Source organism: Salmo trutta, chromosome 37 (genome assembly GCF_901001165.1).
Source record: "Salmo trutta chromosome 37, fSalTru1.1, whole genome shotgun sequence".
In the NCBI taxonomy this organism is placed as follows: Eukaryota; Metazoa; Chordata; class Actinopteri; order Salmoniformes; family Salmonidae; genus Salmo; species Salmo trutta.
In genome coordinates this window covers 34,935,775-34,951,051 of record NC_042993.1, presented here as the reverse complement: position 1 = coordinate 34,951,051, position 15,277 = coordinate 34,935,775, and the positions used below count along the sequence as shown (strand labels likewise).

The window sequence follows — 15,277 nt, the reverse complement described above, 5'->3', positions numbered from 1 at the left end:
GACTGTTTTGCTAGCACCGACTGGAATATATTCCAGGATTCCTCCAATGGCATTGAGGAGTACACCACATCTGTCATTGGCTTCATCAATAAGTGCTTTGATGATGTCGTTCCTACAGTGACCGTATGTACATACCCCAACCAGAAGCCATGGATTACAGGCAGCATCCACACTGAGCTAAAGGCCAGAGCTGCCGCATTCAAGGAGCAGGACTCTAACCTCGGAAGATTATAAGAAATCCCACTATGCCCTCTGACGAACCATCAAACAGGCAAAGCATCAATACAGGACTAAGATCGAGTCGTACTACACCAGCTCCGACGCTCGTCGGATGTGACCCATTACAGACTACAAAGGGAAGCACAACAGAGAGCTGCCCAGTGACACGAGCCTACTGGACGAGCTAAACTGCTACTGTGATCACGCTCTCCACAGCTGATGTGAGTAAAACCTTTAGACAGGTCAACATTCACAAGGCCGCAGGGCCAGACGGATTACCAGGACTTGTACTGCGAGCATGCGCTGACCAACTGGCAAGGGATTTCACTGACATTTTCAACCTGTCCCTGACTGAGTCTGTAATACCAACATGTTTTAAGCAGACCACCAAAGTCCCTGTGCCCAAGAACACTAAGGTAACCTGCCTAAATGACTAACGACCCGTAGCGTTAACATCTGTAGCCATGAAGAGCTTTGAAAGGCTGGTCATGGCTCACATCAACACCATCATCCCAGAAACCCTAGACTCACTCCAATTTGCATACCGCCCCAACAGATCCACAGATGTTGCAGTCTATTGCACTCCACACTACCCTTTCCCACCTGGACAAAAAGCAACACCTATGTGAGAATGCTATTCATTGACATCATAGCTTATTGATGAGCTTTGAGTGCACTAAGGTCCCTGGGACACAACACCTCCCTCTGCAACTGGATCCTGGACTTCCTGACGGGCCGCCCCCAGGTGGTAAGGGTAGGTAACAATACATCCGCCACGCTGATCCTCAACACAGGGGCCCCTCAGGGGTGCATGATCAGCCCCCTCCTGTACTCCCTGTTCAATCATGACTGCACGGCCAGGCACGACTCCAACATCATTAAATTTGCCGATGACAACAGTGGTAGGCCTGATCACCAACAACAACGAGACAGCCTATAGGGAGGAGGTTAGAGACCTGGCTGTGTGGTGCCAGGACAACAACCTCTCCCTCAACGTGATCAAGACAAAGGAGATGATAGTGGACTACAGGAGAAAGAGCACACCCCCATTCTCATCAACAGGGCTGCAGTGGAGCAGGTTGAGAACTTCAAGTTCCTTGGTGTCTACATCACCAAACTAACATGGTTCAAGCACACCATGACAGTCGTGAAGCGGGCACGACAAAGCCTATTCCCCCTCAGCAGACTGAAAAGATTTGGCATGGCTCCTCCGACCCTCAAAAGGTTCTACAGCTGCACCATCGACAGCATCCTGGCTGGTTGCATCACTGCCTGGTATAGCAACTGCTCGGCCTCTGACCACAAGGCACTAGAGTGTAGAGGTCGACCGATTATGATTTTTCAACGCCGATACCGATTATTGGGGGACCAAAACAAGCCGATTAAATCGGCCGATTTTTTATTTATTTATTTGTAATAATGACAATTACAACAATACTGAATAAACACTTATTTTAACTAAATATAATACATCAATAAAATCTATTTAGCCTCAAATAAATAATGAAACATGTTTAATTTGGTTTAAATAATGCAAAAACAAAGTGTTGGAGAAGAAAGTAAAAGTGCAATATGTGCCATGTAAAAAAGCTAACGTTTAAGTTCCTTGCTCAGAACATGAGAACATATGAAAGCTGCTGGTTCCTTTTAACATAAGTCTGCAATATTCCCAGGTAACATGTTTTAGGTTGTAGTTATTATAGGAACTAAAGGACTATTTCTCTCTATACGATTTGTATTTCATATACCTTTGACTATTGGATGTTCTTATAGGCACTTTAGTATTGGCCAGTGTAACAGTATAGCTTCCGTCCCTCTCCTCGCTCCTACCTGGGCTCAAACCAGGAACACATTGAGAACAGCCACCCTTGAAGCAGCGTTACCCATGTAGAGGAAGGGGAACAACTACTCCAAGTCTCAGAGCGAGTGACGTTTGAAACGCTATTAGCGCGCACCCCGCTAACTAGCTAGCCATTTCACATCGGTTACACCAGCCTAATCTTGGGAGTTGACATGCTTGAAGTCATAAACAGCATAATGCATTGCGAAGGGCTGTTTGAATGAATGCTTACGAGCCTGCTGCTGCCTATCATCGCTCAGTCAGACTGCTCTATCAAATCATAGACTTAATTATAACATAATAATAATAATAATATTAAAACATAATAAAACATAACATAACATAATAATAATAAAAGCGGTACCGGAGCGCCAAGTCTAGGTCCAAGAGGCTTCTAAACAGCTTCTACCCCCAAGCCATAAGACTCCTGAACATATAGTCAAATGGCCACCCAGACTATTTGCATTACTCTCCACACCACTGCCACTCTCTGTTGTCATCTATGCAGTCACGTTAACTCTACCTACATGTACAGTCGTGGCCAAAAGTTGAGAATGACACAAATATGAATTTTCAAAGTCTGCTGCCTCAATTTGTATGATGGCAATTTGCATATACTCCAGAATGTTGTGAAGAGTGATCAGATGAATTGCAATTAATTGCAAAGTCCCTCTTTGCCATGCAAATGAACTGAATCACAAAAACATTTCCACTACATTTCAGCCCTGCCACAAAAGGACCAGCTGACATTATGTCAGTGATTCACTCGTTAACACAGGTGTGAGTGTTGACAGGTGCGAGGGTCAGGTGACAAAGATCGTACTTGGGAGAAATGTCCTCTGGTCTGATGAAACAAAAATAGAACTGTTTGGCCATAATGACCATCGTTATGTTTGGAGGAAAAAGGGAGAGGCTTGCAAGCAGAAAAACACCATCCCAACCGTGAAGCACGGGGGTGGCAGCATCATGTTGTGGGGGTGCTTTGCTGCAGGAGGGACTGGTGCACTTCACAAAATAGATGGCATTATGAGTTAAAGCCTGGTCGCAAATGGGTCTTCCAAATGAACAATGACCACAAGCATTCTTCCAAAGTTGTGGCAAAATGGCGTAAGGACAACAAAGTCAAGGTATTTGGAGTGGCCATCACAAAGCCCTGACCTCAATCCCATAGAAAATGTGTGGGCAGAACTGAAAAAGCGTGTGCGAGCAAGGAGGCCTACAAACCTGACTCAGTTACACCAGCTTTGTCAGGAGGAATGGGCCAAAATTCACTCAACTTATTGTGGGGAGCTTGTGGAAAGCTACCCGAAACGTTTGACCCAAGTTAAACAATGTAAAGGCAATGCTACCAAATACTAATTGAGTGTATGTAAACTTCTGACCCACTGGGAATGTGATGAAAGAAATAAAAGCTGAAATAAATCACTCAACTATTATTCTGACATTTCACATTCTTAAAATAAAGTGGCGATCCTAACTGACCTAAGACAGAGAATTTTTACTTGGATTAAATGTCAGGAAATGTTAAAATACTGAGTGTATTTGGCTAAGGTGTATGTAAACTTCCAACTTCAACTGTAGATTATAACTAATCTAATATAAATCTAATCTGATAAATCCAAAATATCGCCGAGTGGAGTAATATTATATGGAATCAGTGATAAATTTTATTACATTTTGCACAAGGAGGATTTTTAAAGATATATTTAAGCGTCAGAAAACCGTTAGAGTCAGAGGACTCAAAAAAATACTGTGTTGAAAAGTTTAGGGAGGAAGTGGGTAAAATTGACTGGTCACCTGTGCTAAATAGTGTAGGGGTAGACAGTGCCTGGGAAGTATTTCAAATGTAGATTCCTTGATGTGGTGAATGTGATGGCTCCCATTAGACGGGTCAGAGTAAAGCAGAGATCTAGCCCTTGGTTTAATCATGAGATTCTAGAGTCTATCCAAGCAAGGAATAAGGCCTTTAATTTTTATGAACTCTCAAGAGCAGCATGATTTTGTCCTATATAAACATCACAGAAATTAAGCAAAGAGCAGGATGGATGAAGCTGAGAAAATAATTGAGAACAAAAATGACCCTAAAAAGCTTTGGAAATCACTTAAGGAACTAGGCTGTAGTAGTACTACCAAAACCAAACTAAACAGTATTGGACTGAACATCAGGGGGGAGATGGTATATGAAAAAGCAGAGGTTGCCAATGAATTCAACTATTTGTTTTACTTCTGTTGCCAGCAAGCTGGTTAGCAAGCTGCCCACCAGTTCTGGTTTGTATGGAAGCAACCAAGTCAAGAGGTATTATGTAGCGTTTGGAGTTCAGCCAAACTCTTTTTCTTTTGCAAAGGTAGCAACAACCAAAATAGTCAGTATGCTGGCAGAGCTTAAATGCTCCAAAGCCACAGGCCTGGATAATATTCCTGCAAGTTTTCTTATAGATTCTGCTGAGCAAATTGGCCCTTGTATTACGCATATCGTTAATCTCTCTCTTGAACAAGGTACCTTTCCCAGGAACATGAAACAAGCTAAAGTTATACCTCTATATAAGAAGGGGATAAAGTCTGACCCTGGGAATTATAGGCCTGTATCTATCCTCTCTGTAACATCAAAGATCCTGGAGAGAGTTTTACATGAGCAAAATGTATGAACATGTTAACAAATGTATGATTTTCAGTCGGGTTTTAGAAAAACATACTCCACTGATTCATGTCTACTTTATTTGATTGACTTCATCAGGAAAGAGATTGATGAGGGAAATCTGTGTGGAATGGTACTGCTTGACCTACAGAAGGCCTTTGATACAGTTAACCTCTTATGGCTAGGGGGCAGTATTTTCACGGCCGGATAAAAAACGTACCCGATGTAATCTGATTATTACTCCTGCCCAGAAACTAGAATATGCATATAATTATTAGCTTTGGATAGAAAACACTCCAAAGTTTCTAAAACTGTTTGAATGGTGTCTGTGAGTATAAGAGAACTCATTTGGCAGGCCAAAACCTTAGAAGATTCCAAACAGGAAGTACCCTCTCTGACCATTTCTTGCCCTCCTTGATCATCTATAACCAAAACAGGGGATCTCTGGCATGACGTGACACTTCCTACGGCTCCCATAGGCTCCCAGAACCCGGGAAAAAGCTGAATGACGTAATTCCAAGCCCTGGCTGAAAAGCTTTAGCGCATTTGCTAAGTGGTGTATCAGCGGACAACGGGACTCAGGCTCGTGCACGAGACGACCCCATATTTTTATTCTATCGTCTTTGAACGGATACAACGACTCCCGGTCGGAATATTATCGCTTTACAACGAAAGCAAAACATTAGATTATGTCAGCAGAGTACCCAGCCAGAAATAATCAGACACCCATTTTTCAAGCTAGCATATAATGTCACATAAACCCAAACCACAGCTAAATGCAGCACGAACCTTTGATGATCTTCATCAGATGACACTCCTAGGACATTATGTTATACAATACATGCATGTTTTGTTCAATCAAGTTCATATTTATATCAAAAACCAGCTTTTTACATTAGCATGTGACGTTCAGAACTAGCATATCCACCGCAAACTTCCGGTGAATTTACTAAATTACTCACGATAAACGTTCACAAAAAACATAATTATTTTAAGAATTATAGATACAGAACTCTTTTATGCAATCGCTATGTCCGATTTTAAAATAGTTTTTCGGCAAAAGCACATTTTGCAATATTCTGAGTAGATAGCTCGCCATCACGGGCTAGCTATTTTGAACCCCACCAAGTTGGGCCCTCACCAAACTCAGATTTACTATAATAAAAATTGGACTACCTTTGCTGTTCTTCGTCAGAATGCACTCCCAGGACTTCTACTTCAATAACAAATGTTGGTTTGGTTCAAAATAATCCATAGTTATGTTCAAATATCCTCTGTTTTGTTGGTGCGTTCAAGACACTATCCGAAGGGTGACGCGCCCGACGCGTTTCGTGACAAAAAAATTCTAAATATTCCATTACCGTACTTCGAAGCATGTCAACCGCTGTTTAAAATCAATTTTTATGTGATTTTTCTCGCAAAAAAGCGATAATATTCCGACCGGGAAACCCTGTTTTCGTTCAAAGACGAAAAAATAAAAACATGGTGTCGCCTTGTGCACGCGCCCCCAGTCTCATTGTTCTCTGATCGACCACTATCCAAATGCACTACTGTTTTTCAGCCAGGGCCTGCAAAGGCATCATTCAACGTTTTGCCGCCTTCTGAGAGCCTATGGGAGCCGTAGGAAGTGTCACGTTACAGCAGAGATCCTCAGTTTTCAATAAAGAGAGTGTAGAAGCCCAAGAAATGGTCAGAGAGGGCACTTCCTGTAAGGAATCTTCTCAGGGTTTTGCCTGCCATATGAGTTCTGTTATACTCACAGACACAATTCAAACAGTTTTAGAAACTTTAGGGTGTTTTCTATCCAAAGCCAATAATTATATGCATATTATAGTTTCTGGGCAGTAGTAATAACCAGATTAAATCGGGTACGTTTTTTATCCGGCCGTGCAAATACTGCCCCCTATCCCCAACAGGTTAACTAGCAGTCGTTCAATCATCTCAGTGTAACAGTTGGGCTAAGGGGACAATTCGGAGTACAACGCACTTCTCATCCCTGGATTGAGGTACTTTTTCAGAGACATATCTTGTGCCAGCTCCACAGCGTTTTAATCTACACAGGAAGCCTGTCCAACTCTACCCCGTTCAAAGACGCTAACTGCATTAGGACCAATTAAATATAGTATCTTTTGAAATACTGGTGTGCAAAAGAGCAGAAAACTAAATTAAAAACAATATGGTGATGAGGTAGGTAGATTGGGTGGGCTATTTACAGATGGGCTATGTACAGCTGCAGCGATCAGTTAGCTTCTCAGATAGCTGATGTTTAAAGTTAGTGAGGGAAATATAAGTCTCCAGCTTCAGCGATTTTTGCAATTTGTTCCTGTCATTGGCAGCAGAAAACTGGAAGGAAAGGTAGCCAAAGAGGTGTTGGCTTTGGGGATGACCAGTGAGATATGCCTGCTGGAGCGCATGCTTCGGGTGGGTGTTGTTATTATGACCAGTAAGCTGAGACAAGGCGGAGCTTTACCTAGCATAGACTTATAGATGACCTGGAGCCAGTGGGTCTGGCGACTAATATGTAGCGAGGGCCAGCCGACTAGAGCATACAGGTCGCAGTGGTGGGTGGTATAAGGGGCTTTGGTGACAAAACAGATGGCACTGTGATAGACTGCATCCAGTTTGCTGAGTAGAGTATCGGAAGCTATTTTGGAAATGACATCGCCAAAGTCGAGGATCGGTAGGATGGTCAGTTTTACGAGGGTGTTTGGCAGCATGAGTGAAGGAGGATTTGTTGCAAAATAGGAAGCCAATTCTAGATTTAGTTTTGGATTGGCGATGGTTAATAGTCTGGAAGGAGAGTTTACAGTCTAGCCAGACACCTAGGTATTTGTAGTTGTCCACATATTCTAAGTCAGAACCGTCCAGAGTAGTGACGCTAGTCGTGCAGGCGGGTGCGGGCAGTGAACGGTTGAAAAGCATGCATTTGGTTTTACAAGCGTTTAAGAGCAGTTGGAGGCCACGGAAGGAGTGTTGTATGGCATTGAAGCTTGTTTGGAGGTTAGTTAACACAGTGTCCAAAGAAGGGCCGGATGTATACAGAATGGTGTCGTCTGCGTAGAGGTGGATCAGGGAATCACCTGCAGCAAGAGCAACATCGTTGATATATACAGAGAAAAGAGTCGGCCCGAGAATTGAACCCTGTGGTACCCCATAGACTGCAAGAGGTCCGGGCAACAGGCCCTCCGATTTGACACACTGAACTCTGAGAAGTAGTTGGTGAACCAGGCGAAGCAGTCATTTGAGAAACCAAGGCTGTTGAGTCTGCCGATAAGAATACAATGATTGACAGAGTCGAAAGCCTTGGCCAGGTCTATGAAGACGGCTGCACAGTACTGTCTTTTATCGATGGTGGTTATCTCGTTTAGTACCTTGAGCGTGGCTGAGGTGCACCCGTGACCAGCTCGAAAACCAGATTGCACAGCGGAGAAGGTACGGTGGGATTCGAAATGGTCAGTGATCTATTTACTAACTTGGCTTTCGAAGACTAGAAAGGCAGGGCAGGATGGATATAGGTCTATAACAGTTTGGGTCTAGAGTGTCACCCCCTTTGAAGAGGGGGATGACCGTGGCTGCTTTCCAATCTTTGGGCAAGTAGATGCGGAGGTGCAGAGCTGTTGGCCGGGGTTGGGGTAGCCAGGAGGAAAGCATGGCCAGCTGTAGAGAAATGCTTATTGAAATTCTCGATTATCGTGGATTTATCGGTGGTGACAGTGTTACCTAGCCTCAGTGCAGTGGGCAGCTGGGAGGAGGTGCTCTTATTCTCCATGGACTTTACAGTGTCCCAAAACTTTTTGGAGTTAGAGTTACGGGATGCAAATTTCTGTTTGAAAAAGCTAGCCTTTGCTTTCCTGATTGACTGCGTATGTTGGCATAGCCTATTCGTAGACTCAGTTTAGCCTTTTGTGCATATCAAAGAAAGCCACAGCAACATTTCTAACTGTTGCTAATGGCTGAACAGGAAACCGACCTTCAGGAAACCAACCGCATAGATAGCCATAGCTGCTGTTTTCAAACTAATTAAGTAGCCTACAAGTTCTGGTTAGCCTACTTAGCAACTGGCTATTTCGTCAACTGTAGCCTATCATTCTTGCCCCCCAAAAAACGAATTGAATAGACAACGCAGTTGTAATCAACCCACAGGGATGAAGAAGTCACCACATATCTAAAAATCACAAACAGCAGCCTGTAACTCACCGCTTTGTAGGAAAAAGAGGCTTGCTAATTGCTACCCAGTGTAACATCACCGCTCCATCCCACTGATAACATCTAGAGAGCATCATCACGCGCATCCATTGTGCTTGAACGCCAACAGAACATCAATGGAGATCAAACCAAGGTGGAAAATACAATCACTGATTTAACCGGTAAAAACAAAATAAACTCATAAAAAATGTCATTTGGAAAAAAGTTATTACAAATCTATATTTTCATTGGCAATGGAATTGTCTCTTAGTGATTGCCAAGTTAAAACCACGTTCATTGTGTTTTGCAGGGAATTATTCCATCTCTGTTAATCTATCATGTTACTTCAGACCTCACATACCTTCTCTCCTGACTCATGAATTGCCCTCCTCTTGTTCGGAAATCGGTTATAGTCGATTTAATATAGCTAGGCTACTCAGCCATTTCCTCACCAATCACTTTTACTCAGGCCCCCATCGAAACTTTTTTTTTACCAGAATGACCGGAAACAACCTGGAGGGCATTTCGGTAGTAGTAGTTCTTGTGTAAACCCGCAGCCAAGAGCATCTCAATGGCCTACTATGTGTGGTAGTCGCAAATCGAATCTGCCTTGGATTAAAAAGACTTCAATACCCAGCAAGCATTGTAAGGAAGATGGTCCAAGCGCACTGTTTTAACTGTTTTCGTAATTTAAAATCGTTGAGGTTACTAAATGAAATAACGCATTACAGCTGACTGTTACAATACAGTATTCTTTGTTTCAATGTGAGCGATGTTTAATTCAATATTTTCATATTTTTATCATCACTAAAGACCATAATAATATACTGGTAACTGGTCTCATAAGCTTTCAGAGCTTGAGCACACTGGAGCATGGACAACTCTAAAGATAAATGTGTTTTAAGAGCTTTTGATGAGTCAAGATTGAAATATTTTTTTAGCAAAAGACAAAGCTCTTGATGTACTGCACTCTTATGTGGGTGGGGGGTGGGGGGCTAACTAGAACCATAAGATGTTCTATGACTGTCCCTGTAGGAGAACACTTTTTTGGTTCCAGGTAGAACCCTTTTTGGCTGGGTAGAGCCCTTTTTGGTATCAGGTAGAACCTTTTCTCCAATATGAACTAAATGTGTTCTACCTTGAACCAAAAAAAAGAGTTCTCCTACAGGGACAACTGCAGAACAAACCTGCTTTGAACCCTTTTTCTAAGAGTGTGCAGGTGTATGCATAAGTCTTACTTCATGTCAAACAATTGTATTCTTGTTTCATATGTAACAAATATATAGAACGTGTCATATGAACTGTAATAGCCTAATTGTTGCCATGAATAGAACAAATATGTATTAAGTCAGTTTATCATACTGAAGAGAATTTTTAGATTGAAGGTAAATTGGATTGAATCAGACCAAGTAGGCTACAGAATAGCTAAAGCCTGTCAACTCTCTGCAAGCTTCAGCTTCAATTTACTATGGACATACAGCCTCATCTAGTGGCTGAATGGTAGTAAATCGTTTACTGACCCCTGAACATTCTGCTTATTTTCTTGATGTTATAGTCATACTCTAGGAATGATCTTGTGACAGTGGGATGTGATGTGAAGGGAAGGGAAGGCAGGAAGGACTAACAGAGTATGAAACAAAGGGTTGGATCAGCTGGAAACTGCAACAGAACATTACAAATACACTACTGTTTTTATTGAGCATAATAGATTTCAGGGGAATAACTTTTGGAAAAACAGAACTCATTAGTTTCCATAATCACAATTTAATGTATATATATTTTTTGCCTAAATGCCCTATTTCTTATTGGAAGGTTTATGTGAGGACACTGAATTGAAAACAGATTATAAGAGAACATGTTTTTCCTTTGGTTAAAAATAAATAATTGATTTTCATTGGACAAAGGAATGCAATGATGACTACTGAAAACTAACATTTTAACCTTTACAACATGCACATCTGATCAAATTTAGTACTCCGTTGGTACTCTCTAATAGGTTCTCCACATCTAGAACTGAATGGAGGACATTTAAAACAAATACATATTCTAGTATTTTGAAACCCGTTATGCACTTGACTAAATCATTGGCAATAATATGTACAGAGCTGCCTGTCAACAACTTTTCCATGTAACTTCCTCAAGGAAGAAGCATTTTTAAGTCTATAAATCAGATTCCAGCTTGATGGTTGTTCATAGATTGAGACATTATAAAGTAATCAGGCATTGGGCAGTATTACACTTCCTTAGATATGAACATGTGCCCTTGCCTCTGATAATATTGCCATGCCTCTCTCTGCCAAACAACAACAGCAACATTAAGGTACAGTGTAGTAGAGTTAGGCTCACTACTGTATTTCTTATTTCTTCAGAACTCTGTCTGTCTGAGGTGTTGATGCAACACTGCAGCCGGATGTTTTGTCCAACATAACGAAACATGAGCTGGTTCCCAGGTGTTAGAAAAACATCAGAGCAAAGTGAAACCAGAGACAGATATGTGTTGTGATGGGTTGTTTCAGGTTTTCTTGTGCTGTATCAGGTTGCCTTTGCATGTTATGAGACATTATTTATTCCGGTAGTCCTGCTACATACTTGTACCAACAATAGTAGGCAGCGGGTAGAATGGATTAGGCCACAATCTAGGCAGGAATGTCTATGTTCGGGGGACCAGGCTAGCTGCAGAGGACTTGATCACTGGCTGCAGCTGGATAGCAGGACAACCAGGGCTGGCTCCAGGCACGCTTAGGGGCCCCAGGTGTTAGGGGTCCTCTGACCCAAAAACATATATATATATTTTTTTTAAGAACTTATTTGGAGTCTCAACTTATTGTTTATATTTAGAATAGTAGAATACACAAGGTGCAATTTCGAAATTTGGTTGTGCATCTCAGTTTTTCTCTTGTTATGTCAGTCACTGACAGTCACTCAATTAGCCATGTCAGCTAACAATGTATTGATAGGTAAGTTAGTCTAGCCATCTATCTACTGTAAACTTGTGGTAATCATGTCCGAATACCGACCTGGCATGCAGAACATGATTTCCAGGGGGCCTGTCATGCCAAAAAGTGTGTGTGTCCCTACCCCCTGTAGGGCTGTTGCTAGAACTTGCAAAATTCTGACCGGCCTACGTAATTAACCAAAGCGTCTGTTGCTATGCTGGTTGCTTGGCTCTATTTTATCCTGTAGCAGGCGCGGCGGATGGAGGACGCGGGCAGTTCTAGTTCTATTTCACCTCCTAAGCGCTCGCTTGGTCCGCACTAATTTATTACCTCAGAATCACTCTCCAAGGATGTCCATATATTTGTCTTTATATAAGAACATATTGTTAAATAGGAATACATAATTCAAGCTCTTTTTAGGTTGATTTTAGATTGACATTGCTAGATTCTTATTTACTTGAGCCAGGCTAGTCAGCTAGCTAGCCAAACAGTTTTCTCCCTCGAGGAGATTTTATTTGATCTTTCCAACCAGGCAAAGTACCATGAAGACACCACTGATCTCAACAAGAGGCACACCATTCCTAGGGGGGCAGAGAATATCACAATTCAGGGTAACGTTAAGTAGTTACCTACTATTAGATCACTGGAAGGATTTATTGTACAACCATTTTTCAAAATTTTGCCATCTAGGGTCTCCACAGTGCTAGGTAAATATGCTTTTAGTATTAATGCACCGAATTGCTGGAACAAAATTCAAAATACATTTAATCTTGATGTTCTGGTGCCATTCAGCCAATTTAAAGTACTGATCATTGGGGACTTATTTGTGGAGGAATGGAACTTTTTTTCTGGGTGAGTTGTGATCTTTTATTTGTGCTTCCCATGACTGTATTTTTGTATTTTCATGTGTATATGTTTGGGTATAATGTGTATATTTATATTGTGTATAAACTGGGCACATTTGTAAAAAAGACCTAGGTCTCAATATGTTTTCTAAATTAAAGGTTAAAAAAAATATATAAAAAAAAATAAGAAGTTGGTAATTTACAGTACCTGTCAAAAGTTTGGACACACCTACTCATTCCAGGTTTTTCTTTATTTTTACCATTATCTACATTGTAGAATAATAGTGAAGACATCGAAACTATGAAATACACATATGGAATCATGTAGTAACCAAAAAAGTGTTAAATAAATCAACATCTGTTTTATATTTGAGGATCTTCAAAGTAGCTACCCCTTTGCCTTGATGACAGCTTTGCACACTTGGCATTCTCTCAACCAGCTTCATGAGGTAGTCACCTGGAATGCATTTCAATTAACATGTGTCCCTTGTTAAAAGTTAATTTGTGGAATGTCTTTCCTTCTTAATGAGTTTAAGCCAATCAGTTGTGTTGGGACAAGGTAGGGGTGGTATACAGAAGATAGCCCTATTTGGTAAAAGACCAAGTCCAAGTTATGGCAAGAACAGCTCAAATAAGCAAAGAGAAATGATAGTCCATCATTACTTTAAGACATGAAGGTCAGTCAATACGGAAAATGTCAAGAACTTTGAACATTTCTTCAAGTGCAGTCGCAAAAACCATCAAGCTCTATGATGAAACTGACTCTCATGAGGACCGCCACAGGAAAGGAAGTCCCAGAGGTCATTTGAGGTACCAGCCTCAGGAGTTATCAGCCTCAGAAATTGCAGCCCAAATAAATGCTTCACAGAGTTCCAGTAACTGTAAGTACAGGCGCTGGGAGACGAGAAGCAAGTACAGGGAGTGAATATTTTATGAATTAACAGACAGACAGGAAACAAAACACAAACAGCGTCTGGACAAGGGACACATAACGACATTAATGCTGACTCAGGAAAGAAACTGAGGAAGTGACAGATATAGGGGAGGTAATTAATAACGTGATGGAGTCCAGGTGAGTCTGATGAAGTGCTGATGTGACGATGGTGACAGGTGTGCGTAATGATAAGCAACCTGGCGACCTCGAGTGCCAGAGAGGGGGAGCGGGACCACACGTGATAGTACCTGACACGTTTCAACGTCAATTGTTCAGAGGTGACAGCGTAAATTAGGCCTTCTTTCACATTCAAATTGCTGCAAAGAAACCCCTACTAAAGGACACCAATAAGAAGAAGACACTTGCTTGGGCCAAGAAACATGAGCAATGGCCATTAGACCGCTGGAAATCTGTTCTTTGGTCTGATGAGTCCAAATTTGAGATTTTTGGTTCCATCTGCTGTGTCTTTGTGAGACGCACAGTAGGTGAACGGATGATCTCCGCATGTGTGGTTCCCACCGTGAAACATGGAGGAAGAGGTGTGATGGTATGGGGGTGCTTTGCTGGTGACACTGTCTGTGATTTATTTAGAATTCAAGGCACACTTAACCAGCATGGCTACCACAGCATTCTGCAGAGATACGCCATCCCATCTGGTTTGCGCTTAGTGGGACTATCATTTGTTTTTCAACAGGACAATGACCCATCACACCTCCAGGCTGTGTAAGGACTATTTTACCAAGAAGGAGAGTGATGGAGTGCTGCATCAGATGACCTGGCATCCACAATTACCCAACCTCAATCCAATGGAGATGGTTATGGATGAGTTGGACCGCAGAGTGAAGGATAAGCAGCCAACAAGTGCTCAGCATATGTGGGAACTCCTTCAAGACTGTTTAAAAAGCATTCCCAGTGAAGCTGCTTGAGAGAATGTCAAGAGTTTGCAAAGCTGTCATCAAGGCAAAGGGTCGCTACTCTGTTTAAAAAAAATGTGATACCATATGTGTTATTTCATAGTTTTGATGTCTTCACTATTATTCTACAATGTAGAATATAGTAAAAATACAGAAAAACCCTTGAATGAGTAGGTGTGTCCAAACTGTACATGTGACTGGTACTGTACATGTCGTCGGCCGTCCAGCAGCAGAAAGGGGGCACAGATTGTGGGCGGTTTGCTATTGGAAACAGTGTACGTCTCTGCAGAGGTGAGGAACCCTCCATGACAGGATACCTGAAATCCATGGGGGTATTTTTCTCCCTGCTCTGCTGAGTATTTTTCTCTGCTCATACAGGCGTAATGAAGCCCTAGCGCACTAATTTGATGGACATTTATTTTAAATATGAAAACTTTTTTATTGTTATTCATCAAGGGTGCTGCAGCAACCGACCACCTAAGCCGGTGCAGGAGATGATGCAAGCATTTTCATGTGTTTTGTTTGTCTCATGTTGTCAATGTCCGTGAATTTGTCTGTCCATGGTGTCCGTCGTCTGTAATCTGTTTTGTCTGTTGTTTTCTCCAACCTTGTTGACACTGCTTGGCCGGCTCCCCACCTCAAGGCGATAGGTAATTTTACGACATTACATCTTTTGTAAATTGCATGATATTGTAAATAACTTTAATCATGTTGTAATAATAATGTTTTAATTAGTTTAAAGATGTGTTTTCTTGCAGACATTGGCAGT

The 15,277-nt window shown here is 41.8% G+C and overlaps 1 protein-coding gene across 2 annotated transcripts in view; it reads right to left on the bottom strand.

Moving 5' to 3' along the window:
- The window catches only part of phactr4b (phosphatase and actin regulator 4b), a 70,703-nt gene extending 61,336 nt beyond the window's left edge, over positions 1 to 9,367 (bottom strand). The window contains exon 1 of one of the 2 annotated variants that reach the window (XM_029738252.1): positions 9,241 to 9,367. The gene's annotated coding sequence lies outside the window, so the exon portion shown is untranslated. Of the gene's footprint in view, positions 1 to 8,891; positions 8,949 to 9,240 lie in introns of those variants that run through there. The other variant, XM_029738253.1, reaches the window with a different exon arrangement.
- Between the last annotated feature and the right edge of the window lie 5,910 nt (positions 9,368 to 15,277).